We start from the raw sequence: 27,332 nt of genomic DNA, 5'->3' as shown, positions 1-27,332 counted from the left end.
GGGCATTGGTTACTCAAACATCTACAGGGAAGCTGAAGTAGAAATTGAAACACAAGATAGATTCAATAGGAAGTGAGAATTCCTCCAAGCCTGCTCCTGAATTAGATGCTCAAAAACCCTCTTAGAAGGGTTCTAAGTCTGGTGAGTCTTCCTTGAAGACTAAGAAGTACATAGGTAATCTTTTTAGTCTTTGTGGAAAGGAAGGACATCTAGTTTGTAGGTAATGGAAATTCCTTGAGGCTTTAGAGGAGGCCATACAGTAGCACAATATTTCTTCTCCGAAGCCACCACCTCCTCCTTTAGGGAAAGGACATGCTCTTTCTACACAAGCATTATCTTCTACAACTACTTGGATTCTTGGTTTAGGGGCTTCACACCATATATCACACTCATCTAATTTGCTTACCTTACTTCCTCAGAGTGTTACTACATAGATTGCAGTCGGTGATTCTATACAGCTTTCTGACATAGGTTTAGGAACTATGTCTTTAGAATGTGGTTCACTACAAGATGTTCTCTTGGTGCCTGCCATTTCTATGAACCTCTTGTCTGTCTTTCAAATTTGTCATTCTAGCTTTGGAAAGACACTTGAGTTCTCACCACATGATGTGGTTATTTGAGACCTCCATGATCCTAACTTGGTTGTTGTTATTGGGAGTGTTGATCTTCAATCTCACTTATATGAGTTTGATGGCTTTAAGAGCTCCAATTCCATAGGTGGTTCTCTCATTTCTCATGCATACATAGTGAGAGAACTTTGGCATGATCATTTTGGCCATGTCAACTACAAATATCTACAACAAATGAGTACACAAGGGCTAGTGATTAGGCTACCTCAGATCTGTTGTACTAATGGTGTGTGTTAAGATTGTGCACTTGGAAAATATCACAGAGATCCTTCTTTAGCAAGTAGATCCACATGTGCTAAGGCACCATTGGAATTGATACACAATGATCTTATGTCATTTCCCACTCGATCTTTTTCAGGTGCTCTATATGTGCTCACCTTCATAGAGAACTTCTCTAGATGCACATGGGTGTGCTTTTTGAAGTACAAGTCCGAAGTCTTTGATTATTTCAAATCTTTAAGACATTTATGGAGAAGTAGTATGGTCTTTTTGTCAAGCGTATATGCACTCATAATGGGGGGAATATGTGAATCAGTCTCTTAAAGATTTTTGCACTAAGCATGGTTTATAACATCAATTCACAGTTCTACATGCCCCTTAGCAAAATGGGGTTGTAGAGAGAAAGAATAAGACATTATGGGAAATGGCCAATTGTATGATACAGTGTCAAGCTATGAGTTCTTCATTTTGATTTGAGGCTATCAATTGTGCCAACTATATTTAGAATCAGATGCCTCACAAGGGATTGTGACTCTTGACTCCTAAAGAGGATTGGACTCATATCAAGCGTGATGTTTCTACTTTCCACATTTTTGGCAGCGAGGCTTGGGCATTTATTCTAGATGCTCAATAGAAATCCATGGAGAAGAAGATTCGACCCCCCATCTTTATTGGCTACTATGAGGATATAAAGGAATACAAGTTGTTTGATCCTGATTCTAGAGATGTTTAGTTTGATGAGCGTTATCCTTAGATGGAGCCACCATCACTAACTTCTCCCTCACTACCCAATACCTCCTTCTACTCCTCCACAAAATTATGCATCCTCTAAAGAAGATCTTGATATTGATCCCCCTTCACCATCTCCACCATTTGTTTCATGACTGTCCATGTGGGCTTTTGATAATGTTGATGCAACAAGACCTACAACAGGTGATCCTACAGATTCTTGTCACACTTGTGCTTAGACTTTTGGCACTGGCCTCTTGAGTCATGTCATTTTAGATGATCCAAAAAGTTTTTCACAAGAAACATGACACTTAGAGTGGGATAGGACTATGAGGAGTACTCTTCTTTGATGAAAAACCACACATGGGATCTTTGTCCTCTTGTGAAAGGAAGAAAGTTCATTTGATGTCGGTGGGTGTATCATACCAAGTATGTTGCAAATAGTTCTATTGAAAAGTATAATGCATGTCTTGTTGCAAAGGAATTTTCATAGGTTGAGGGTATTGATTACTCTGAGACCTTTTCTCTTGTTATCAAAATGAATTCTATTTATTGTTTACACTCACAGCTTCACAAGGATGGATAATTTTTTAGATTGGCATGAAGAGTGCCTTTTTGTATCGAGACCTTCATGAGGAGATATCTATGGAGAAGCCTCATGGTTTTGTGTAGGATTATTCATTAGTATGTAGGCTTTAGAGGTCCTTATACGGCCTCAAACAGACCTCTCTAGCTTGGTATAAGATGGATTCCTTTTTGCTTGATTTACAGTTCACTCGATGTCATTCTGATCCAAGAGTTTACATTTAGCATCACGGGGTTGAATTATTGATACTTGTGCTTTATCTATATGATCTCATAATTATAGGTAGCTCACCCTCCATCATATAGAGTGTTTAGTGAGCCTCGAGAGAGCAATTTGAGATGAAAAACCTTGAATTTCTGCACTATTTTTTGGGCCTACAGGTTGTTCAATCTTCAAATGGGATAGCCATACTCCAGCATAAGTATGCTCTTGATATGCTTTAGAGATTCAACATGCTTGATTGTAAGCCTGCTCCCACACCTTTTCAATTAGGTGTTGTTTTATCTACCACTTGCACTATTCCTACAGTGGATTCTACTTTATACAAACAACTTGTGGGTAGTTTGTTGTATGAAACACACACATGTCCTGATATTTCATTTATGGTTGGACTTGTTTCTCAATTCTCACATGATCCACATGAGATTGATTGGTAGGCTTCCAAATTTTTATTGTGATACATTAGGGGTACTACATGTTATGGCATTCACTACACATTAGGTGATCCTCACATTGTTTGTTACACAGACTCAGATTGGGCTAGTGATATTGATGATCGTAAGTCTACTTGGATTTTTCTTCTATCTTGGTTCTATTCCTATCACATGGTCTTGCAAGAAGCAGCATGCTCATGTATTATCATCTACTAAGGCAGAGTATAGGGCAGTTGTGCTATCTAGTCAAGAGGTTTTATGGCTTGGACAGTTGATGACAGAGTTTGGATTTCCTCTTAATAGTCCCACCTTTTTGTGGTGTCAAAAATAGAGTGATATACATATTTCCCACAACCCAGTTGAGCTTTAGTAGACCAAGCACATTGAGCTTCACATGCACTTCATTAGGCATCTGATTCAGGATGGTGCTCTAAGCTTGGAGTACATTCCCATTGCTAAGAAGATTGTAGACATCTTCACTAAACCTTTTACATCCCCATGGTATCTTCAATTGTATTCTATGCTTAGGGTGAAGGAATTTGTCCTTGGGGTGGCTCATGATGGGTCCTTCCTTCCTTTTCTTGTTATCTCTATTTGGAGTAGGGTTTTTCCTAGTGGGTTTTCTCTATTTCTTTGTTTCATAGATATTTGGTTGTGAATGGGTACCTCATCGGATCTTGTTGTCGAGACCCAAGTTTGCTTTCAACATTGCATTGTAGTTTCCTTGCTCTTTTTTCATTTTTTGTAGCTACATTGTTTCTCATCTTAAGGGGGTGTTAGAGTAAAGGGTTAACTTAATTCCTTTTATTAAATTACCTCTACTCCCTTCTTAAGATTTCAATTTATGCACTTTGCATTTCCATTTAATAATTAATTAGTAATTATTAAATGTATTTTTACCTCTTAGGGTTTCCCTTTTAGGTTTTTGATCTCCTTATAAGGATTGATCTTTTGTAAATAGCTCTGATTCTTTTGATTCTGATAATATTGTTTCCATATTTTCAGAGCAAAACCCTTGCCTCTTCTTTGCTTTTTCTTCTCCATTATAGGTTCTTACATGCAAATATTCTTTAGGATTTGTTGATTTGTATTGTTCAAATCCTTCTATTTATGTCTATAAAAAAAATAAAAAAAATTTGAGAAAGATTTTTTGCATTTTGATAATTTTTTAATTCCATATTTTAATTTTTAAAAAATGTTAAAATATAGAGTTTCGTTCTTGCCAAACAAATATATGCAAATGATCATATTTTGTGTTGATGTTTTAATATGCCATATTTGACATGTATATCTAGTGGACAAGAAAATAAATTTTTATTTTCAATGTATATTTTTTAAATTATAAGTGTTCAAAGTTGAACTTATCAGAAATTGATAGTTTCTTTTTTCTCGCCAAAATTTTCCTATCAAATCTACATATTTTTGAAAAAAAGTTACATATTATTGAAGAGGACTCTCTCCTCTAGAGATACATATAAATTTTTAATTTTTTGAACATGATTTATTTTTCTTTTCTCTTTTTTGAAGTGACCTCTTCTTGAATCTTAAAATAATTACTTTTAATATTTGAAAGGTATAACATATTATAACTACTCAAAACACTATTGAATTTATGACCATAATCTTGATTCTGAGATCTACAAAAGGGTATTTTTACTCTTTGAAATTTTTTATATGGAGAAATTAGCCTTAGAAGTGCAAAGTTTTTAAAAACTCTATTTTTTCTTGTGTTGTTGCCACATAGGATGCCATATAGACAATTTTGGCCCAAAGGGTTTCGGCTGAAACCCAAAGTGACTTTCTTTGCCCACATACGTGACCTCATATAAGAGAAACACTTTTCTTCATTAATTTTGAAAGAATAGTTTCAGCCAAAAGTGTTACGACCAAAATGGTTTTGGATGTAACCATATTTCCACCTTCGTGCTACATCAATGCCACTTGTCACCACATGGGTTCAGTCGTAACCCTTTCAACCATAAACATTTCAATCATAACTCTGTCGAATATCCTCAAAGGTGACACAACTATGTTCTTTTATCCATAATCTAATATATTTCAAAGTTTTCATATGCAAACTACAGGACACATCAAAAGCTACACAGGTAAGAAGAGATAGTGTTTGCCAACATCATCTTGGCTTTGGTGGATATATGAAACTTCATGCACAACTTATACGTAGCAATAAATGAAATTTTGTATTAATTATACATATATAATTACAAACAATTTTGTTTAATCAAATAATACATTCAATATTGACAATATCAAGCGAAATATATAAGGCTTTTAATTTAATCTAGCACCCACATAAGAGGACAAACAAATTGCCTTCAAGAAAGGCTATATAGTAATGGTTGCACACCATCACATAGATTGCAATGGCCAAAGAGAAGATTCTGGTGCACCGGTTCACACACACATAAATAGGCCTAATGAATAATAACTCAAATCAAATACTTGAGAAATAATCTATTTGATGTTAATTTCAAACATAAATTGACTATTTTATTTTATAAAGTAAACAATGATAACAATGTTCATGACATTTCATTGTAGCCTTCTAATCCTACCACGGGTCCTAAACATGGTGAAGGCCCTGATGTGCACTACAATGATGGAGGTATTTATTTTCTATTGAAAATTAATTATGTAATTATTAATAAAATTTAAAATCTTAAATTGCAATTGGTGTAACCTTTTTATGAATATTTTAGACCATGCAGAACGCCATGGTGATGAAGTGGAGCATGATGTTAGTGTTGAGCATGTTGAGGGTGGGGCTAAAAAAAATGTCATTGTAGATGATGTGGCATTGTCAAGTAAATAAAAATCCTTGTTTTTGAAATAAAAATTGACCAGAAACAAGGGGGTCGGCCCTTACAACCAAAAAATTAGTAACCAACACATTACCAATACCAACACATTACCAGTAGAGACCAACAAAGAACCTTAACAGATTTAACTAAAGTTCCACTAAGCCACAGTAAAACACATGCATGTCACCAACCAGCATAATAATATGAACAAAACCACCTAAACTATAGTAGCAGTCCAATAAGTCTATCAAACTATGAGAGTTCATCATAAAAACTGTTGACTTAACCATGCCTACCCAAGTCTGAGCCACAGCTGAAAACCAGTAAAACTAGAACCGGCATATAAACATAAAATTTTGGATACAAGGATCCCCAAAATCTAAAAAACTTAATTAACAATTTTCTCCTTTCCCTTCATAGCGAGCAGAATTCGAGCCTAGTCATCTACAAGGAATTTAAAGAAGAGTTTTTGATCATCCAAATTCATTCTAGTGTCCTCCTTCTCCTGAGCCAGTAATTGGAGGGTAGTGGTAGCAATGTGAGTGACCTCAAGGGAAAATTTAGAGAAGGGGAAGAACCCTTCCTCTAAAGATTTAACCCTCATTTCCAATTTGGCATATGCCTCCAATTGCTCCTCAGTCTCTTCCTTATTATCCATTTCCACCTTCTTAGCTTCCTCTTTAGCATTTTGTGCCTGGTTATCATCCTGCAAAATCCTCGGGTTAGCAAAAACCTTAAGTTTATCTTTGGCTAGTGACAATATAGTGATGGGGGAAGTGTCAACTTTTTTGCTATCCTCATAGAAGGTAATGGGCTAAAGAGTTAAGCTGGTAGAAACATGAGTAGTCTCTGTGGTTGCAACATTGCTAGCTGCCACTTGAGTGTTATCTGCATACAACTGGGCATTACCAACAGAATTGTCCACCGAGTTAACACTTTTTTCTACCTCCTCCATTCCTTCTTCTCCTTTGGAATCCTCCTCCTCCCCTTCTTCATCATTATTTTTTGCTCTCTCTTCTTCAACCTCTTCAACCTTGAACCTATTGGATTTTTGTTTGTGTCTTGCCTAGGATTGGGAAATTCTCCTAGACCTTCTCCTATCCTTTCCCTCAATCTCCTCCTTCGAATCCTCCTCTTCCACCACCACAGGTTTTTCCATTTTAATTTTTTTACTATGGTTTTGTTCCCCAACAATATCAGGTTTTTCCTTTTTCTTATTTTCACGGCTAGGGGAGGGTCATGGGGTATGAATTTTTGATCCAGTACTGGTGCTCGGGGGTAAATTTTGATGGTGGCACTGGTTTTCCACTGCCACCACCCTAGGGGGGCAAAGGGTTAGGTGGAATTGGTACAGGCGAAAGACAAGGCCTTGGTGGATAATGCTAAAGTTTTGCCCTTTATTCCTTTTCTCCCTAACATCACTGACCATATCTTCAAGAGAATGCAACAAAACAAATGGGATAGAAATAAAATCCCTAATCCTAAAATAATTCAATAAAGGGAAGTGTTAGTAGAAGCAAACATCAAACTTTCCCTCCAGCGTCAGATATTTCATAAGAACCAAGTACACATCATCCCATGGAGCAGGAAATTTGTCCCTCTTAAATCCTCCTCTATAGCACATTGGTTCCTCACCATCTACAAAAAAACTGTTCTTACTGGCCTCGTCCACAGTTTTAGTAACCTTCTTCCATTTCTTTCCTCTCATTGAAAGACTAGTAGCCATGGCTATCACCTCCTCATTCACTTGAAAAGTGATTCCATTAATGGTGACCTTGTGGTTGTTCCACTCATTGACAAACTGAAGGACACAATTCTCATCATATCCCACCATTGACTGCATGTAGGGAAAAAAGCCCCCCTCCTTCAACAAAAACCAAGTGGCCATCCTATCTTTGAAGTTCTCCATTTTTGTGGGTTCTAGCATATTCAAGTCCCCTCCCATATCTATCTCACCAATTTCTCGTTCCCCCACTTCAGTGATGCACATCTGAACCTCCTTATCTATGAAAGCACTGCACCTACAATTGACCCTGAGTCTTTCAACAAAAAGAAAAGAAGTTTTACAGTCCCATGCTTGATACACTTCAAAATCCCAAACAAATTCATTATGGGATTCATGATTGTATGTTATCATAATTTTAGCACCCTAATTTTTTTTGACAATCTAATAAATGATATCATTCGTACTTTTAAATGGGGAGAAATTTGAATTCTGCAATGTGTTACCATGATGATGAAGTGCCATTCCTCTTAATTTGCATTCACTCATATTTCTATTTATATGGCCATGTCTCCTCATTACCCTAAAACCTTTCTTAATTTTAGCACACTTTGACTCACACTTGCCAAACTTGGCCCCAGTATTAAATATTATAGACATTATTACATAATACTCCCTCTACTTTCCTTGCTTATCAAGGACTTTATATCTTCGTTAAGATTCTCCATATTCCTCCAGCACATGAGTGTCGTAGATTTAAACCCCATGGCAATTGCCACATTGGCCACCTTGTTTCCTTCCTTATAGATGTGCTATGGGTGTACTCTTTCCATCCCATCTAAGTCCAAATATTACATTCTGGTTGGGACACCCCATTAGCTAGATCAATGATTAATTTGGAGTCCCCTTCTATTGTTATTTCCTTAAGTTGTGTTTCACTTATCAACTGCAGCCCCCGGATGAAAGCCATTGCCTTAGCTAAATTATTACTTCCGTTTCCCACCTTGCTAGTATAGACTAACAACACATCACCCTTCCTATCTTGCAACACTCCACCCACCACTCCAACACCTCCTCTAGCAACACCATCAAAACTTAATTTAAATTGTGTAAGGGTGGGTGGTTTCCATCTCATTTGTTGTCTTCTCAATATTTTTGAGTTGTCAAAAAGGGAAAAATACTCATGACAACCCCATTTTTCTACATTTCTCAATTCCACATCTATAAAGTCCATTCGGCTCATAAAATCATTTAGATCTTGCAATCTTTCTAGGCAATCCCTATTACCACCCAACTTCTCTAAGTGGTACAAGGGAGTATTAAAGTCACCTATACACTTCAATTGCTTATCCTTCATAGTTTCTATTATCCTAGCTAATTTATCATATGTTTCCTTCCTCCCTAGCTTGTTATTAGAGGCATAAAAATTAATCAATCCCCACCTGTGAATACTAGATTGGACATCAATTATTATGAATTTTCTATCCTTCCAAACCTCAACTCCCATTATAGAGTTTGGGTTCCACATAATAGCAATACCCCCCGAGGCTCTATCAGCCTCCATATGCATGTAAGAAATACCATGCCAAACATGACAAACAATTTTATCAAAATTGGCACTAGACATTTTAATTTCTTGTATTAGAACACAAACAACTTTTTCTTGAAAAATACATTGTTTCAGAGCATATTGTTTATGGGGTTTATTCAACCCCCTTAATTTCCAAGAGAGGAATTTCATTTCTTACCTCTAGTAATAGTCTCCAATGTAAGTTGCTTACCACTGGCCACATCCCTTGCTACTTGTGTTGTCCTGGTTGCTCTACTAGATGGCCTTCTAGCAATCCCATAGGAACCCACATCTAGCTTTTTGCCTTCCCTCCTTTTCTTTTTCTCAACTCCCATTCCCCATTTTCCTCCTCCTATGGTGAGGTAGGGCTATGTTCCTTATCTACCTTATCAATGCTTCCCATGACTTTAGCTGCAATCTCCACTGGGGATGCCTTAACCATTTTTAAGGGGGTACAAATTTTTACTTGAGTATCACATTCTACCATCATAAGATCTTGCAGGCTATTACCTCCCTGATTTGTTGGTGAGCCAGGAATAGGGTGGTAAACCTCTATTTCACCTTCCTCCAACAACTCACCTTCCTTAAGTCCCCCCATGGGTGAACTCAGTAGTTCCTCTAATTCCCCTTTAAAGGGATATTCCTCCAATTTCTTCTTGTCCTCCAAGGCTTCCCCTTCCCTAGTAGCATTATTCTTTTTGCTTGAGATGGAAAGCACAGGGTTAACCTCCATAGTTTGTGTAACAACAGTCTCCACCTCTTGTCTTGGGGCCTTCGAAGGTTCCCTCATTGTTTCCATAACTATCCTTGGCATACTCTCCTTTTGTTTGTACTTTTGCATTTGAGCCTTGCAATCCATGATAAGGTGTCCAAACTAGCCACATTTCTAGCAAAATAAGCTCGCATTCTCATATTCAATGGGCTAGACTTTCTCTCCCCATTTGGTCTTAAGTGTAACCATAGTTGGGAGTGCATGATCTAATGCAACATTCACATAGAACCTTGCATAAACCATACGTGATTTTTGCATAGTTACCTTATCCACTGTGACAAAGTGATCAAAAGAATTCCCCACCCATCTTAGGATCATTTCATCCAAAAATTTAAGGGGCAATCCAGGTAATCTAACCCAAATTGGGGCCAATTTACTTAGCTCTGCATTAGCATCAAAACCCAGATGCCACTTTGTCAAAGCAAGACAATGCTTCCCATAATACCAAGTACTTGAGAGAATAAGATTGGTATCTTCCTCAAAAGTAAATTTGAAACAAAAGAGGCCACTGGGCATGGTAGAAACCCCCACACTACCTCTAACTTTCCATTTTTGACTCACCCATTTTTGAACCATCTCGATTGTTGGTCTGAAAGCAACAAATCTACCAACAACACAAAGTTTGAGACTATAAGTCACATTGTCCATCAAACTATCAGGGAGGGAGATCATTGGACCATATGAACCATGAGCAATCTTAGGATCCTCTGAATGGGCCTTATTCCCCTTTGAATGGGCATTATTCCCCAAGGATCTCACAAGCACATTTTTCCAACCCATTAGGGACCCACTAGCCATCATCTAACCACCCTCTAGAGGACCACCAATCGGGCCACCATTGGCCAAGACAATAGTATCATTAGAAGACATCCCAAGATCCCCCTTGGACCCAAAACCATCCCTCGTGTCCTTCAAGTCCCTACATAACGCAAGCACCATTTGCAAATTTGGGCAAGGAGGCAAATCCGGGGGCTCAGGTCCTGCCATAGAAATAGAATTCAAATTCAAAGTTGAGCGGCAAGTTGCAGAGCAATGTAAGAAAAATCCTTGTTATGTTCTTTTGATTAATGAAATACTTGTAACAATATTAGTAAAACTATTGTGAATTTAACCCATTTATTTGTTATTGTAGTGGACCCCCCTTTGGCATAGGAGCCTCATGCTCCAAAAAAGATGAGGAGGTGTCACATCATAAGATCATAACCACAACACAAGGAGAATGCCAAAGATATTGATGTTCCTATTAGAATTTGCCTTCAAAAATCAAAGAAAAAACTAAAAATGAAATGATTATTATAAACCTTGTTTGATAATGCAAGAATGGTGTCTTAATGAATTTGTTGATGAATTATTGATGAATGTTTCTTATTAATAATTTTTATGTTATGTGATAATCATAATTGATGTGTTTATGAATTATTGATGAATGTTATGTATTAATAAATTTTATGTCATGTTAATGAATGTTATGTGATTATAATGATTGATGTGTTGATGAATTATTGATGAATGTTATGCATTAATGAATTTGTATGTCATTTTAATGAATGTTATGTGATTTGTTAATGAATTATTGATGAATATTGTGTATTAATGAATTTTATGTCATGCTAATAATGAATGTTACATGATTATAATGATACAATGTTACAGTTCGTAAATGGATGAATCAATTAATGAAATATGTAATTAGATGTTAATGGGGAATTTAGAATGATTATTCAAGGGGGAAAAATGAGCTTCCGCATTCATATGGTTGGCCTTGTTAAGTGGAGAATATTAAAACATTCATGAAACTAAGTGAAGCTCAAACTAAACCAATCATCACCTGCGTAAAGAGATATTGTTATTATACTTATTAAGCAATCTCCTCACTCTTGAGAAGAGTAGTTGTATATCCCCATAACCCCACCTTGAGTCAAACTATAGATATTGTTGTCATTTGCATGGACTTATTTCCTTTGTTTGTATGGACTTATTTCACATTTAAATAATTTCCCCCTTTTATCTAACTAAATCTATTATTTTCAATAAATCCTTCTAATCTCCTCACAAAGTTATCATATTCACATTCATTGACTGCCACCATTCTCAAATTTCAACATGGTTGTTAATCCACGTGATCAGAATTTGATAAAATATGATTCATTATTTCTTAAAATGTTATTTTCTCTCCTTGATTTTCTTGAATACCCCTCAATTGTCAACCACTTATCTTACATGTCGGTATCAATGTCTACGCCATAATGTCAAAATCTTTGTATGATCTCCACTCTAAATTTTGATTTTTTTATAGCTAGATCTATAATTTGCACCACCTAGCCTATAATATTTTTGGACACTTTGAAGTTCTCGACCTTGTTTTGAAGAAATAGGATAATTCTTGAGGCCTCATATCTACTATTCTTTAGTGACTTCATCAAATTTAGTCTACCTCTATGAAGCTCCCTAGGAAATTCCTTATGATCTACTCTATTTGTAATCCAAATTATTTGCTTTGTGACTATTTTATGATTTGAAATGATGCCCCTTCATATCTTCTTACAGGAAACTAAGCCAAGGGCCATACACTTTCTACTTGGGATGTCTCCCTTTGATGAAATAAAAGTAAATTTAGAAAACTTTTATTTTATCAAAATCACAACCCTTCATAAATTGTAGTCCTTCACATTGAATTGGTGGCCCTCAATTTTAATAGGCAATTGATAAAATTGGTTAACCTTGTGTGCTCAGTTTTCAATAATTAATGCTTGCACTTCAAAATTTATTAATATTCAACCCTCCAAGGCTGAATTCTCATCATTCCTTTCATCAAATTTTTAACCTCTTTGACGAGTTCCAAATTCTACGTGTTTAGGAGTTCATCTTGTGATTGAGAGAAGTTGCATTAAGTGAATTTTGAAATTCACCAAGAGATTAGGAGAACTACATTTGTGGATTGAGGAAAATTCACAAGGAGTTGGGCAAAATTAGCCTCTTGGAGCAGAATTTTTTCAAGGATTGGATGGATATTTAATATCGTGTTGGGATTGGGCAAGATACATGTGGAAATTTCACAAATTTTGACTTCATTTAAGTCACATATTATTAATTTTTTAAAGTTATAGTTTATGTATATACTATCAAGATATTTGATAGTGGTTTTAGATTCATAGTAGATATAATGAAAATTTTAGTTTTTGGGAGATAAAAAAAAAAAAAGGCTAATTTTAAGAATCAACAAGGTTTTGTAAGTATTTTTCTTCGGGATAAAATTTCATCGATTCTTTCTTTGCATCCTTCACTCCATACTTTTACACTTTGGTTAATCTATTTCATCATAAATCTCCTGACTTTTGATTTTGCATCCTTGACTAGCTCAACTCATCTCTCACCCATCCCTAATTGACTCAACCCCCTAGTGTACCAAAGTTTCTCAAACTCAACTCTTAGACTTCAAAGACCTATAAACTACCACTAAAATAAGACTACCTGAGGTAACTACCCTACTACAAAGTGAAAAGAAGGGCTCCCATTTACAATGGGACACTGGTGTGAAATTCTCACAACTATTCCCTATTTAATTATGCCAAACTTAGTATCAAATATAGAACAATGAGTAGAGAGAAAAGGTAATATATGAATATATATGTTATTATTTATTGCTCTCTAGTGTAGGAGCACCTATTCATCCACTCTCCAAAGCATCCAGTACAATAAGCTCTTCATGAGTTTCACTCAAGGGCATTCATGCCTAAGAGTCTTTGATAAGTTTTAGAAGTATGTTTTCATTACAAATAAGCTACTTGTAAGGCCTAGTCACCATTGGTGTTTTATAAACCACGAGTTTTTTACTATGGTCATTAGGCACATCTTAGTCTTAGGATATAATAGGTGTGTTCTTAGGCTTATAAGCATGTGTACTCAGTTAACATAGATGATCCCTTTGTTAACCAACCCAACTCAATTAGTATAGATTTTATGCTGGTGTCCCTTCATTAACTGACCCAACTCGGTCAATACTATTTCCAAACTCGATTATTGTTGAATGCTTGGCACATACAGGAAATTATCTTTGATGCCTGAGTGAGCTTGATTATCACTAACTGCTCGAGTAAAGGTTTGATAGTTTCTCATTACATTTAACAACTTTCACTTAATCACTCCCCAATGGTCATAACCTTTGAAAATTAGTTGGATTAGTTAGGAAATTTCTTCAATAGCCCTTTTAAGTGTGTGGAAGATAGAAGATGTACTATTTTGCAATTTGAAATTAATTAAATCTCCTATTTTTCCTTATAATTTGTTGTAACACTTGAGTGTGTGAACTTGTACGAATTGGCAAAAGCAAATGATTATTTGAACTTGAATCTTGAATGTCTTGGTAGAATAATGTGAGTGTTTTGAAGGATTGAAGTGATCAACATCAAAAGATATTTAACATTCTTCTTTGGGTGCACCAAAACCCTTATTCCATTGAAAAGTTTTGGCAAAAATCCTAACTTGCATTTCCACTGTGGAAATCTTGTACTTCTCAAGAAAATGCAATTTAGGAGGGTGTACTATAAGACCCCAAAAGGATGGGAGATGAAGTATAAGTTATCTAATTTTGCAATCCAGCCCTAGGCCAAACATCTCTATGTGTTTGGTGCAAGACAATGGGTATTGAAGTGTTAAAGGCACTCATGGGATGGATAAAACCTTTCTAATGGTGGAATGTGTTCTTTGATAGATCCTCTTAGTTTCTCAGTTAGTGCCTAATTCTGATCAATATCCCAATTTATACTTTCTTCACAAACCCAATCAATTTGGCCTAATAGGGCTAATTGTTGTATTTTTGGTTTGGTGTTCATCTAATCAATTGGGAGTGTGATACCTTAGAATCAGGACAATGAGTATTGAAGTGTCAAAGGCACTTAGGGGATGGATAAAACCTTTCTAATGGTGGAATGCCATCTTTGATATATCCCTCTTAGTTTCTCAGTTGGTGGCTAAGTCTAATCAATAGCCCAATTTATAATTCCTTCACAAACCCAATCAATTTGGCCTAATAGGGCTAATTGTTGCATTTTTTGTTTGGTGGTCATCTAATCAAATGGGAGTTTGAAACCTTGGAATCAAAAGCATCTTCCAAAATGGTGTATGGATATCAACTTTTTCTTCTAGGTCTTTCGGAGTAATTTCAAACCAAGTTCTCATTTCCTCTTTGGTAGGCCTAATTGGGGCTCCTATGCCTAAAAGCCAGTTTTGCTATTTGAGGCTATTAGTCATAAGTTAGATTTTTCTAACCCATCAAGCTGAGTTTGTTGAATGTTCAGGAACCTTTCCATTCCACTTTGAACACATAGGTTCCCATTTCAAGAATATCCCTAGTATTTAGTGATTTTGTGCTTAAAGACCTAGTTGCACTCTTTCAAGTACCTAGTTCATGTATGTGAGTAAAGTTTATACAAAGCTATAGAGTCCTCTCTTGACTCCATATTGGGGTAATTGAAGAAGCCATAAGGTCACACCATAACCTAGTTTCCTATATAAGGGAGAGCTCTGCATCACTCCCACAGAACTAAGAAAGTAAAAGAGTCATGTTTTCCAAGTTCTTGAATTTGTTGTCAAGGATGAGATATGAAAAAGGTTTCAAAAAAAAGTGATGATGTAGAAAAAATATAGTGAGAACTAAGAATACATCTAGGAAAAATATGTTTATTCTTATTTAATGCTTTATGTTCATTTGAATAATATGTTTGAAAGGCATAGAACGTAAGTCAATTCATGTGAATGCAAATTTTTGCCAAAAAAAATGAGAAGGGTGAATCTACAGTGTGGAGAGAGTTATGAGAAGGTATGCACTTTAGAATGCAAAAAAAGGGTGAAATTTTCATGTTTCATGGTGAACTCTAGCCTTAGCCAACCTTAAAGTGGATGCACAGTCTTGCAAAAATGAATGATTTGGTTTAGAGTATTAGATCCTCCCAAGTTGTAGTAGTTTTTGGTCAAGAACCTTCTCCAATGATAGAGTTTGAGTAGGAAAGAAAAAGAAGCAGTCCATTACCAATCCCTAAATATTCAACAAAGGTAAAGGTAAGAGATATTGTTTAAGTGGTAGATTCTAACAACACTAATTGATCATATATCCCTACATTCTAGTTGATACTAAGTTCTTAGATGGAGGGAAAAAATAACTTTTTGAAGGGAAGCAGATCAAATAATTAAATATTTTAAAGCAAATTTAATCATCTAAGAGTTGAGTTCATTATCATGGTTAAGCCTTGTTACCCAAAAAAAATAGTTCCACAAGTCGAGGTGGTGACAAGATGTTTATCTCTATCTATATTAGATTTTTTCAAATGTTATCTTGTAGTTCTAGGATACATAATAGGCCATTTGGTTGCAAGCATAGGAATGGAGAATAGTCATCCAATATTGGGAATAGGAATGACTATTCCAATAACAAGTATTTTTTGGAATGGGTATAAGCTCATTTTAGAGGCAAAATGAGAATATGCATTCCTATTCCCTATTCTAATTGACAAACCAAATAGAAAATAGAAAACGTATTCCAAATTTTCTATTCTTATTAAAATAACCAAATGGGCTATAATCGACATATCTTGACCAAAAATAAATAAATAAAATAGTAGTAGTTCTAGGAGGACAACAAAACTGTATTAAATATTGAGTTAATTATTTTTGTAAAAATTCTTGAAACAGTTTTGAGCAAGGAACTAAAAAGAACCCATAGACTCTAAAGGAAAAATAATAAATATTAACTTTAAGGGTAAAAAGGAAGGAAAATTTTCACCTCATTGAATTTTAGCCTCTTTGGTCATAAGATCATAAAATGCAAACCTGCCTTAGTAACAACCTGGCATCTCTGATGCTCTAATTGCTAAATCATACTTAGCAATGAGCAAATCAACATAAAAAAAAATCTAGTTCAAGTATGAAAATATTCATGCAATTCATTAGAAAAATTGTTATGAATTAAAGCTTAGTATATGTCTTTTAAATTATCCAATAATAACCATATTTTTCTTTTGAATATAAGCTCTAGATATCTAATGAATGTAGACTACATTTGGTGTAGAAGAAAACAATGGGTTAAACATTAGTCACTTTCTGACTAATGCCAATAAATATTGGATCACTCTAAAAGAAAACAAATAATATGTTAATGTATAAGGGGATTATAAAACATATCTTAAAATCAAAGTATGCACATCATTAGAGAAATCAAGTCTTTGCAATTGAAATTAGATTTTATACATTATTTTTACCAAAAAAAATGAAACTTGCATCTAAGATGCATTGTTTTGTGTCCAACGCTATTAACCAAAATACTAATGAATATATTTGGAAGGAGAAAAATAAGGTAGAATTTTTGTCAAATGTATTATTTGAAAAAATGAGATCAATTAATCAAAAATAAGTGATTCACATTTGAGGTCATTCTAATAAATATTAGATTGCTCTACAAGAAAACAAATAATATGTTGATGTATAAGGGGAATATACCACATATCTTAAAATCCAATTATGTACATCATTATAGAAATCAAGACTTTGCAATCAAAATTAGATTTTATAAACTATTTTCACAAAAAATTGAAATTTACATCTAAGATGCACTGTTTCGTGTCCGACGCATTAACCAAAATACTAATGAAGAAATTTGGAAGGAAAAATGTAAGGTAAAATTTTTGTCAAATGTATCATTCAAAAAAAAAGAGATTAATTAATCAAAAATAAGTGATTCACATCTGAGGTCATTTTGGTTTTCATTATAAACAATTTATATTATAATACGTCTACTCATCCAAGGTGAGAATCTTGTGAATTCAAAATTGAAAGTTTTGGCCTATCAGTTTACCAGTTTTGGTCAAAACAATATCTTCTATATTGGCCATGAATATGAAAACAAGAGTGTGTAGTTTATTAAAAAACTTACAAACAACAAAAACTGGATTGTGAAAGACTTTTCAAATAGAATAGTACAAAATTTGTATTTTAGTGGTTTGCAAAAGACTATTGAAAATAATTTCAAAAATCCATGTCCATGCACCTACTTGCAAAACACAAACATCATAGAACTCCCATTTTCTTCATTTGGTCTTCGACAAAAATTATCAACTCTTAAGTAGAAGACTTTAAGTAGAAATTATAACTAGCATTCAAAAGGGAAATGCAACAAAAAGAATCTTTTTTTCTTTAAGTGTCAGATTATCAGTACACTATTGGTATTGCTTGTCCATATTGAATCACATTTTATCCATGCCTTCTACCACAATTCATTTGTGTTGCAATTATTTCCTTCGACAGAAGGTCCACAACATATTTCTTTCCTTTTAGATAGCAACTTGATTTTTTTGGGTTTCATCTCTCTAAATCAGCATATACTTCTATGGATTCCTTACTCTACTACAAATGTTGGAAGAATAGATTCATGGATTTGGAGAGAACTGGATAGTACACACTTAAAGGTATGTGACTTCTATGTATTACTGAATGAGATACAAAGTGGATGTGATGGGAGTTACTTTATTTTCATTTTATTGATATCAAAGTGTTACACCCACTTCTTCTTCTCAAATCTGATTGTTACAACATATTTAAAGTCAATTAGAACCTTGGAAATCAAAAATAACTTTGTAATCACTTGTGGGTCAGTTTGTCTAAGGAAAACTACTACTTGCAATTTCATGTTCATTTGTTTGTTAGATTGGAGATTCTTTCTTCTATAAAATTTTGAATTTATGACTATATGTATAGAATATAAATAACATGTAATCTATTGTTGTGTGAAAGGTAGATAATTTTTTCTCTTTAGACTGATTCTAATGTTCTTTGTGCATCCCCTACAGTGTGTGGGATCTCTCTAAGTGTCTCTAAGATTCTATGTTGGACACTAAGAAAGTTTTGTGGGGCACATAAAATAGAATATTTGTTTCTTGAATTACCTCCAATGATCCAACATTTCTCATCCCCAAAATTTGTTGACTTTCAATAAATGTAATGTAATGAAGGGTTCACTTTGGGTGCTTAATTCCCTAAACAATAAGAAATGGAGACGACATGATTGCTAATTTAACTTGCATTTCCACCAATGTATATTTAGTTATCTATTGTGATCTTTGACTCAAAGATTTTCATGTTCTTGTTAAGCACAGTCACAAATTTTGGAGCTATCTATGTGTTATTGAGAATATTAACATTTCATTATTTTTAGAGGGTAGCTAGTATAAAGTCATCATTTTAATCTCTATTTTCATTTTTTTTTTGTGGCAATTCCTCCAGATAGTGTGCACATTTATCAGTTTATCTAGTTAAGTAATCTGCCCTCAATTCCACTAGAATACTTGGCAATGAGGAAGTGAGTCCTGATTATTTTGATTTATTGTGGAAATCACTTTTGGCTCATCTCTCTTGCCAATTTCTCTATTCATTTAGTCTTCCCTCCATTTCCATAAGAATACTTGGGAGTCATGATATTGGTTCCAAGTGGTTTGATTACTTTGGAAGTCACTCCAAGAAAAAAATTTATAGTTGATTTGTGTGTACATGCTTAAGACAAGAAAAAATATTTTAATCCTAGATATGTGGCACATATGTCAAGAGCCATCAATATTCTCTCCCTTTTTCTTTCTAGCTCAATGTCACCTAAATATAATAAACATCTCTCACAACTTTTTTTAGAGAGATAGATCATCATATTACATGAGGCAACAAGATATGTTATATTTTCTCTCTTAGAGGTGTAGATGGAAGAATGATTTACCTTTGGTGTTCCTATCTATAATGATTCATGAATAATGATATTTGAGGGAGATTTTATTATTTGTACAAAGGCTTAAGAGAGTCCCTCACTAAATAGTTTTCATTATTTATATTTGATATTTTTGCCTCTACATTTTAAAATTTATTAATTTTAGACACCAATATTTAAGGTCAACATCTTGTTAAAACACATTTATAGTTGCTTCTCTCAGCTTATCTTATCCATAGAAAGTTCCATGTGCCTATTAGCCTTTCTTCACTCTCACATGGGATATATATTTGTGAAACAATTCCTTGTCCATTCTTGGCATAGAGTTGACTACATTAAACTATTCTAGATCTGGAAGATTAAAGATCATGGATGCTAGGAGAGACCTTCAAAAGACAACCTTGTATCTTTCTTGGATCATTTTGACTCATTTCCCAAGTCATTTTTCATGAGGGTATCATTTGTATCATCATTATCCCTATTATGGTCCCTTTTATACTCCTAACATCAATCTAGAGTAGAGCATTATTCTCCCTTGCCTTATTTTTTGTTTCCATATCAGCACCCCTCCTTAACTTGTTCATGCATTTACTATTGTTGCATAAAAATGAAAGAAAAAATTTCAACCCAAAGTTTTTTAAGACACAACTATAAAATATGACCATAAAGGATTTATAATGACAACAATCATTAATAAAAAAGTATTGTCACTTCCTATCAAATTGAAATAATTTTTTTAGAGAATCATGGGTCCTTCCACAATTTGTACCTTAAAATTGTGTGCCCAACATGATAATTGAAATTTGTTTGTGTATGATCCTATTACAATTTGATACAAGGTATGGTTTTTTCTTAAATAAACCCTTGTTAGAAATAATATAAAGAGCTACAATGGAAGTAACTAGATGTGTTAATTTAAAGTAAGGTCTGGATACAAAAGAGCCACATCAAAATTTTTGTACCATATCTGGTTGGAGTGCTCTTGTTAGCAAAGGAAAATCCAAATTAGCCATCCTAAAAAATATTTTCTTTTGTCCACTTATCTAAAATCTTTGGCCAAAACTAGAACATTTTCACCTACCGTAGAGTTTATTTATCCCCTTGTAGACAAATTGTGTCTTTACTTCATTAGTGCATGGACCATGGCATACAAATCTAAGTCATATTTTTAATACTTTCTTTTTTTCATCATTAAGCCTCTTATATAAAAAAACAACATCCCTTCCTCAAAAATTCTCATAATCTTTCCCTTGTGAAACATCTCCAATACTAGATCCAAATGCTTAATATGCTCCTCCTTAGTCTTTCTAAACACTAAAATGTCAGCAAGGTAAACAACCAATTAGACAATTCTTCATATTAAGGTAAGTGTAGACAAGGTTTGTAGAAGAAAGCTCAAGAACATGTAATTCTTTGTGATGCAAAAGTTTCTTTTGTTGTCTTCTCCACCAAAGGAGAGCATTATGAGTATTCTAGTCATGGGTACCATTGTTTATCCCTTCTTTTTCTCCATGTTTGATGATTATCTATGAGTAAAGTAAATGTATTTAGATACCAATTGATGAGCCAATGTGATTGATCTTGATAATGATCTTTTGTCAAATGGATGAATTCAATAACAATAGTTCTTGATATTTATGTTTGCTTGTGGTTTGAAGGCATGGTTTAGGGAATTTATCAGAATGCTAGAGAGAAAGAACCATAACTTGGTGTGTATGGTGTTAAAAGAAGTGTGATGAGATATTTTTATTCGAGGACAATTAGATAACTAATTGATAATTGCAGAATCTAGTACATAACTATGAAGCTGATAATGACAATTGTAATATCTGATATGTTGTTGTGTTACATATTGTTAGAGTAAAGAATTAATTTAATTTAAGTTATTAAATTACCTTTACTCCCTACTTAACATTTCACTTTGTGCACATGCATTCCCATTTAATTATTAAATATTAATTATTAAATGTCATTTACCTCTTAGGGTTTCCATTTTAGGTTTTATGATGTCCTATAAGGATTGATCAATTGTATATTTTTACTTATTCTTTTAGTATGATAATATATTCTTGCATATTTCAAAGCCAAACCCTTGCCTTCTCTTGTCTTTTATTCTCTGTGGAAGGTTCTTCCATGTAGCTATTCTACTGGATTTGTGCATTTTCTCTCATCAAATCCTTCATGGTATCAAAGCCATATCTGCTACAACTTGTTCAGTTTTATTGAAGAAAGAAAGCTCAAGATTTTGTTGGATTTGATCTAGTATTTTTCGGACATCTATGAAAATAGGGGGATCTCTAAAATTCAGAGCACTTTGAGTCCAAACAAACCTCATGATTGGATTCAGAGGATGTCAAAACCCTAAACACGCCTATTTTGGAGTTAGGATGAATATGAATTTTTTTTTTTGCCTACTAAGGTTGTATGACCCTTGGCACACAAAATGAGGTGGAAATTATTTTATAAATTTTTAAATTTTTTTTTAAATTTTTTTTTGTGTTTTTAATAATGCAACGCTTTTAAAAAAATGTGCAGCCCATGTGCCACCTCTACCACAATGCCACTCTCACACCTCCTTTGCACCACTCACTTACTATCGTCATCCATGTGCCACCACGTGCCTCCAGCCCCCTAACAATCCATCTACAATCATATGATTGATCGAAGGGGGTTAATTTTTTTCCTCTCAAGGGGTTATTTAAAAAATTTATTTCCTTATGGAGTACCTTATGGTTTTTTTACAATATCTTGAGCATACAGTATCAAAATTGGGAAAACAAGATACCGTTGGAAAGATAATTTTGAGACAGATGAATTGGTGTAGGTTTTATTGGTGGATTTTTCTAGAATGATACATATTTTTACTGGTGAAGTCTAATGATTATTTTTGCACTATGGGGGGCATAACTTACTCAATTTTGCTCTGTTTTTTGATCTGAAAGAAGTGTCGAAAAGGTCTCTTAGTCCTCTTCTTGATAGATAAAGTGATTGACTATAAATTTTAGTTGGTTTATGTTCCCACTCAAGCACAAGTGGACAATATTATTACAAATCCTCTATCTAGAGACACCTTTGAATAGGTTTGCACAAGTTTGAGAGTGATCTCACAATATTTATTGTAATAACTATCTAGAAATGGGGGAGCCTATTCTAGGTTTTTACTCCTATATGTAGAAATTTATAATTCATAAAAGTAGTACTTTTGTGTCTCTGATGCAAAATGGGGGAGAGAAATATTTTCTCCTCATCGGCTTGATTCAATGGTACTTTAGTAGCATTTTCTTCAGTGGTGTGATTGATCTATTATTATGATCTTGGCATACTCTTGATAGGGTTATCTTTTCTCAAGTTTACATTGGACAAGTATATGTGTGTCAGGGGTTTTTGGTTTCAATGATAGTTTGCAGTTATATATGTGATATTCTTCTTTCTTCATGGTATTTTATTTGATATGCTTTATATATCACTTTATTATTTTTTAGTGCATTTGAATCTTATCATATAGACAAATATTTATATCACTATATATATATTTGTGTATATGATCATGATTATACAACATTCATTTGCATTTTCATAAACTATGATGTATAAAGTTAAGAAAATATTTTTTCCTCAAGGACAATAGAGGGAGTTTTTTGGTATTATTGTCCCTTGATGCAAAATGTAAAATTTAAAAGGTGGTGAAGTTGATATGTTTTGAAAAGTCAATATAGTGAGAAAATACTTCTAGATAGCATGTTGTCTATATCAATTCCTATTTCATCACTTGTGTCTCCTCAATTTGAGGCAAAGTTTGCATCACCTGCACCTAATTCTTTTCCCTCCATTAAGGAATTAATTTTGATAAGATTTAGAAAACAAAGATCATTGTTACAAAGTTGTCGAAAGAACAAGACTGTTATAGAGTGCATCTATCTAATTTTTTCAAAGCTTCAAGGAAACTTTCATATTTTCTCATCCACCTTTCATTCCACTATGGATGCTTTGGGTCCTAAATTTACCATGCCCACATTTGAGTTATTTTGTGATCGTTTGACTAGAGAGAAAGTCAAGCTTAGATTGTTGGATTCTCTACTAGGATCAAAGAACCAGCTATTAGTTGCCCAGACATCTACAGGGAAGGAAAATCCAAAAATGAACCCCAAAGAAGATTCAGCTGGCAGTGGGAGTTCCTCCATGCCATTTCCTAGATCAGATACTTAGAAATCCACTCCAAAGGGTAAACCTTCTAAGTCTAGTGAGTCATCCCAGACTAAAAAGTTTACAGGTGATTCTTATAGTTTTTGTAGAAAGGAAGGACATCCAATTTCCAAATGTTGGAAATATCTTGAGGCATTGGAGGAGACCATGTAGCATCTCAATATTGTTTCTCTGAAGCCACCTCTTGCTCCTTCAAGGAAAGGGCATCCTCTTTTTGCACAAAATTCATCTTCTTCTACTACTTCGATCATTTCTTCGAGCACTTCCCACCCTATGACACACTCTCTTGATTTGGTTACCTCACTTGCTCAGAGTTACTACATAGGTTGCAATTGGTGACTCTACACAACTTTTAGTTTCAGGTTCTGGCACTATCTCTTTGGAGGGCGGTTCCCTATAGGATGTTCTATTGGTTTTGGCCTACAAACCTCTTATTTTTCTATCAAATTTTTCATTCTGGCTCTAGTAAGACAATTGTGTTCTCACCATATGATGTTTCTACTAGGAGTGTTGATTTATAGTCTCGCTTATATCAGTTTGATGGCTTTGAGAGCTTAGACTCTATATGTGTTTCTCTTGTTGCTCATGCAAAAATAGTGAAAAAACTTTGGCATGACCATCTTGGCCATGTCAACTATAGATATCTATAGCAAATGAGTACACATGAGCTAGTGATTGGGCTACCTTAGATTTATTGTACTAATGGTGTTTGTCAAGGCTATACACTTGGCAAACATCATAGCGATCATTTTTTGGTAGGTAGAACCACATGTGCTAAGGCACCATTAGAGTTGATACACAATGATCTTATGTCATTCCCCACTCCATCTTTTTAAGGTTCCTGATACGTGCTTACCTTCATAGATGACTTCTCTAGATGCACATGGCTATCAATTGTGCCAACTATTTTTAGAATTGGATGTCTCACAAGTCATTGTGACATTTGATTCCTTAAGAGGCTTGACTCATGTCAAGTTTGATGCCTCTACATTCTGTATTTTTGGTAGTGAGGCTTGGGAATTCATTCCAGATGCATAGAGGAAATCCATGGAGAGGAAGGGTTGACCACTCATATTTTTGGCTACTACGAGGATGTTAAGGAATACATGTTGTTTGATCATGTTTCCAAAGATTTCTTATTTCAGTGAGATGTCTGGTTTGATGAGCAGTATGCTCCGATGGAGCCTTTGTCACTAGCTTCTCCCTCACTTCTGAGTACTTCCTCTTCTTATCTATAGGATTCTTTATCCTTTTGAGGAAAATCTTGTTGATGATCCACCTTCCCCTCCTCCCCCTGAGGTTCCATGAGTACCCAAGTGGGATTATGATACTGTTGATTCAATTGGACCTATGGCAGAAGATCCTTTAGATTCTCATCACACTCATGCTCAAACATCTGGTAATAGAGTATTGAGTCATGCCATTTTAGATGGTTCACATATTTTTTCACATGCAACAAGGCACTCAAATTGGGATAGGGCTATGGATGGGAAGTACTCTTCTTTGATGAAGAACAACACTTGGGATCTTTTTCCTCTTCCAAAAGAAAGGAAGTTGGATTAGTGCAGGTGGATATAAAATACCAAGTATGCTATAAATGGTTCTATTGATAGGTATAAGGTACATCTTGTTGTGAAGGGTTTTTCGTAGGTGGAGGGTATTGATTACTCTGAGACCTTTTCTCCTATCACCAAGATGAATTATATTCACCTTGTACTCTCTCTTGGAGCTTCTCAGGGATGGATAGTATATCAAATGGATGTGAAGAGTGCCTTTTTGTATGGAGGCCTACATGAGGAGATCTATATGGAGCAGCCTTAGGGTTTTATACAAGACTCTTCTATGATGTGCAGACTCTGGAGGTCCTTGTATGGTCTCAAACAAGACCCTTGGGCTTGGTATAAGAAGATGGATTTCTTCTTACTTGCATCACACTTCACATGTTGTCATTCTGATCAGTCAGTGTACATTAAACATCATGGGGCTGACCTATTGATACTTGTTATATATGTTGATGATCTCATTATTACAAGTAGCTTACCCTCTATAATTTAGAGTGTCCAACAAGCTTTGAGAGAGAAAATTGAGATGATAGACCTTGAACTTCTGCACTATTTTTTAGGCCTATAGGTTGTTCAGTCTTCGGATGGGATAGTCATACTCCAGCAGAAGTATGCTCTTGATATGCTTTAGAGATTCAATATTCTTAATTGCAAGGATGCTCCCACACCGTTCAATTGGGTGTTATTTTATCTACCACTTTCTCTACTCCTATAGTAGATTCCACTTTATATAGATAGGCTATGGGTAGTTTTTTGTACTTGACACACATATCTTGGTCTTTCCTTTGTAGTTGGCCTTGTCTCTCTATTCTTGCAGGATCCTCATGAGAGCCACTAGCAAGCTGTCAAACATATTTTGAGGTACATTCAAAGTACTAAATGTTATGGCATTCACTATACATTAGGGGATCCTTACATTGTTAGTTATATAGACTCAAATTGGGTTGGTGATATTGATGATCAAAGTTTTACTTATGGCTTTATTTTTTTCTTGGTTCTAGTCCTATCACATGGTCTTGCAAGAAGCAACATGCTCATGCATTATCATCTACAGAGGCAGAATACAAGGAAATTGTGCTATCTAGTCAAGAGGTTTTAGGGCTTCAATAGTTGATGATAGAATTTGGATTTCCCCTTGACAGTTCCACCTTTCTTTGGTGTGGCAATCAAAGTGCTATACACATTTCCTACAACCCAGTTGAGCATTAGCAGACCAAGCACATTGAGCTTCATATGAACTTCATCATGCATTTGATTTGGGATGGCTCTCTTATCTTGGAGTATATTCTCATTATTGAGCATGTTGTAGACATATATAATAAACCTTTTACATTCTTGTGGTATCTTCAACTATGTTCTATGCTTGGGGTGAAGGAAGTTGTTCTTGGGGGGGTCTCAATGATGAGTCCTTCCTTCTTTCTTTTGTTTTTAGCATTCTTCTATCTCCTTTTGGAGTAGGTTTTTTCCTACCTGGTTTTCCCTATTTCTCTATTTTTCAGACATTTGGTTGTGTTGGATACTCCATCAAGCCACATTTTCAAGACCCATTTATGCTTTCAACATTGTAGTTTCCTTGCTTTTCCTTGCATTTTTTGTACCTGCGTTGTTTCTCATCTTAATGGGAGGTGTTAGAGTAAAGGATTAATTTAATTTCAATTATTACATTACCTTTACTCCCTACTAAGATCTCACTTTATGCACATGCATTCTTATTTAATAATTAAATATTAATTATTAAATGTCATTTATCTCTTAGGGTTTCCCTTTTAGGTTTTGCAATCTCCTTCTTTAAGCATTGATCCATTGTATAATTTTATTTATTCTTTTAATCTAATAATATATTCTTGGATATTTTAGAGTCAAACCCTTGCCTTCTCTTGTCTTTTTCTTCTTTGTGACAGGTTCTTGCATGCAGGGGTTCTACTGGATCTATGGATTTGTTCTCATCAAATCCTTCACATATAATGTGTCAATTATATCTTATCAGTTGTAATTATTTTTCTATTTAATTTGCATTGCCTAGGTTTTAATTTATTCATTTAGATTGCAACCCTAGAGGCATGATACATTCATTGGAACTTAGAGAGCTAGAAGTCTCCAAAAATAGAAACCAAATTTAATTGAGAGC

Source organism: Cupressus sempervirens, chromosome 6, assembly GCF_028749045.1.
Source record: "Cupressus sempervirens isolate cs-2001-9-10 chromosome 6, ASM2874904v1, whole genome shotgun sequence".
In the NCBI taxonomy this organism is placed as follows: Eukaryota; Viridiplantae; Streptophyta; class Pinopsida; order Cupressales; family Cupressaceae; genus Cupressus; species Cupressus sempervirens.
The sequence above is the reverse complement of the archived record's forward strand: the minus strand, read 5'-3'. Positions refer to the sequence as shown.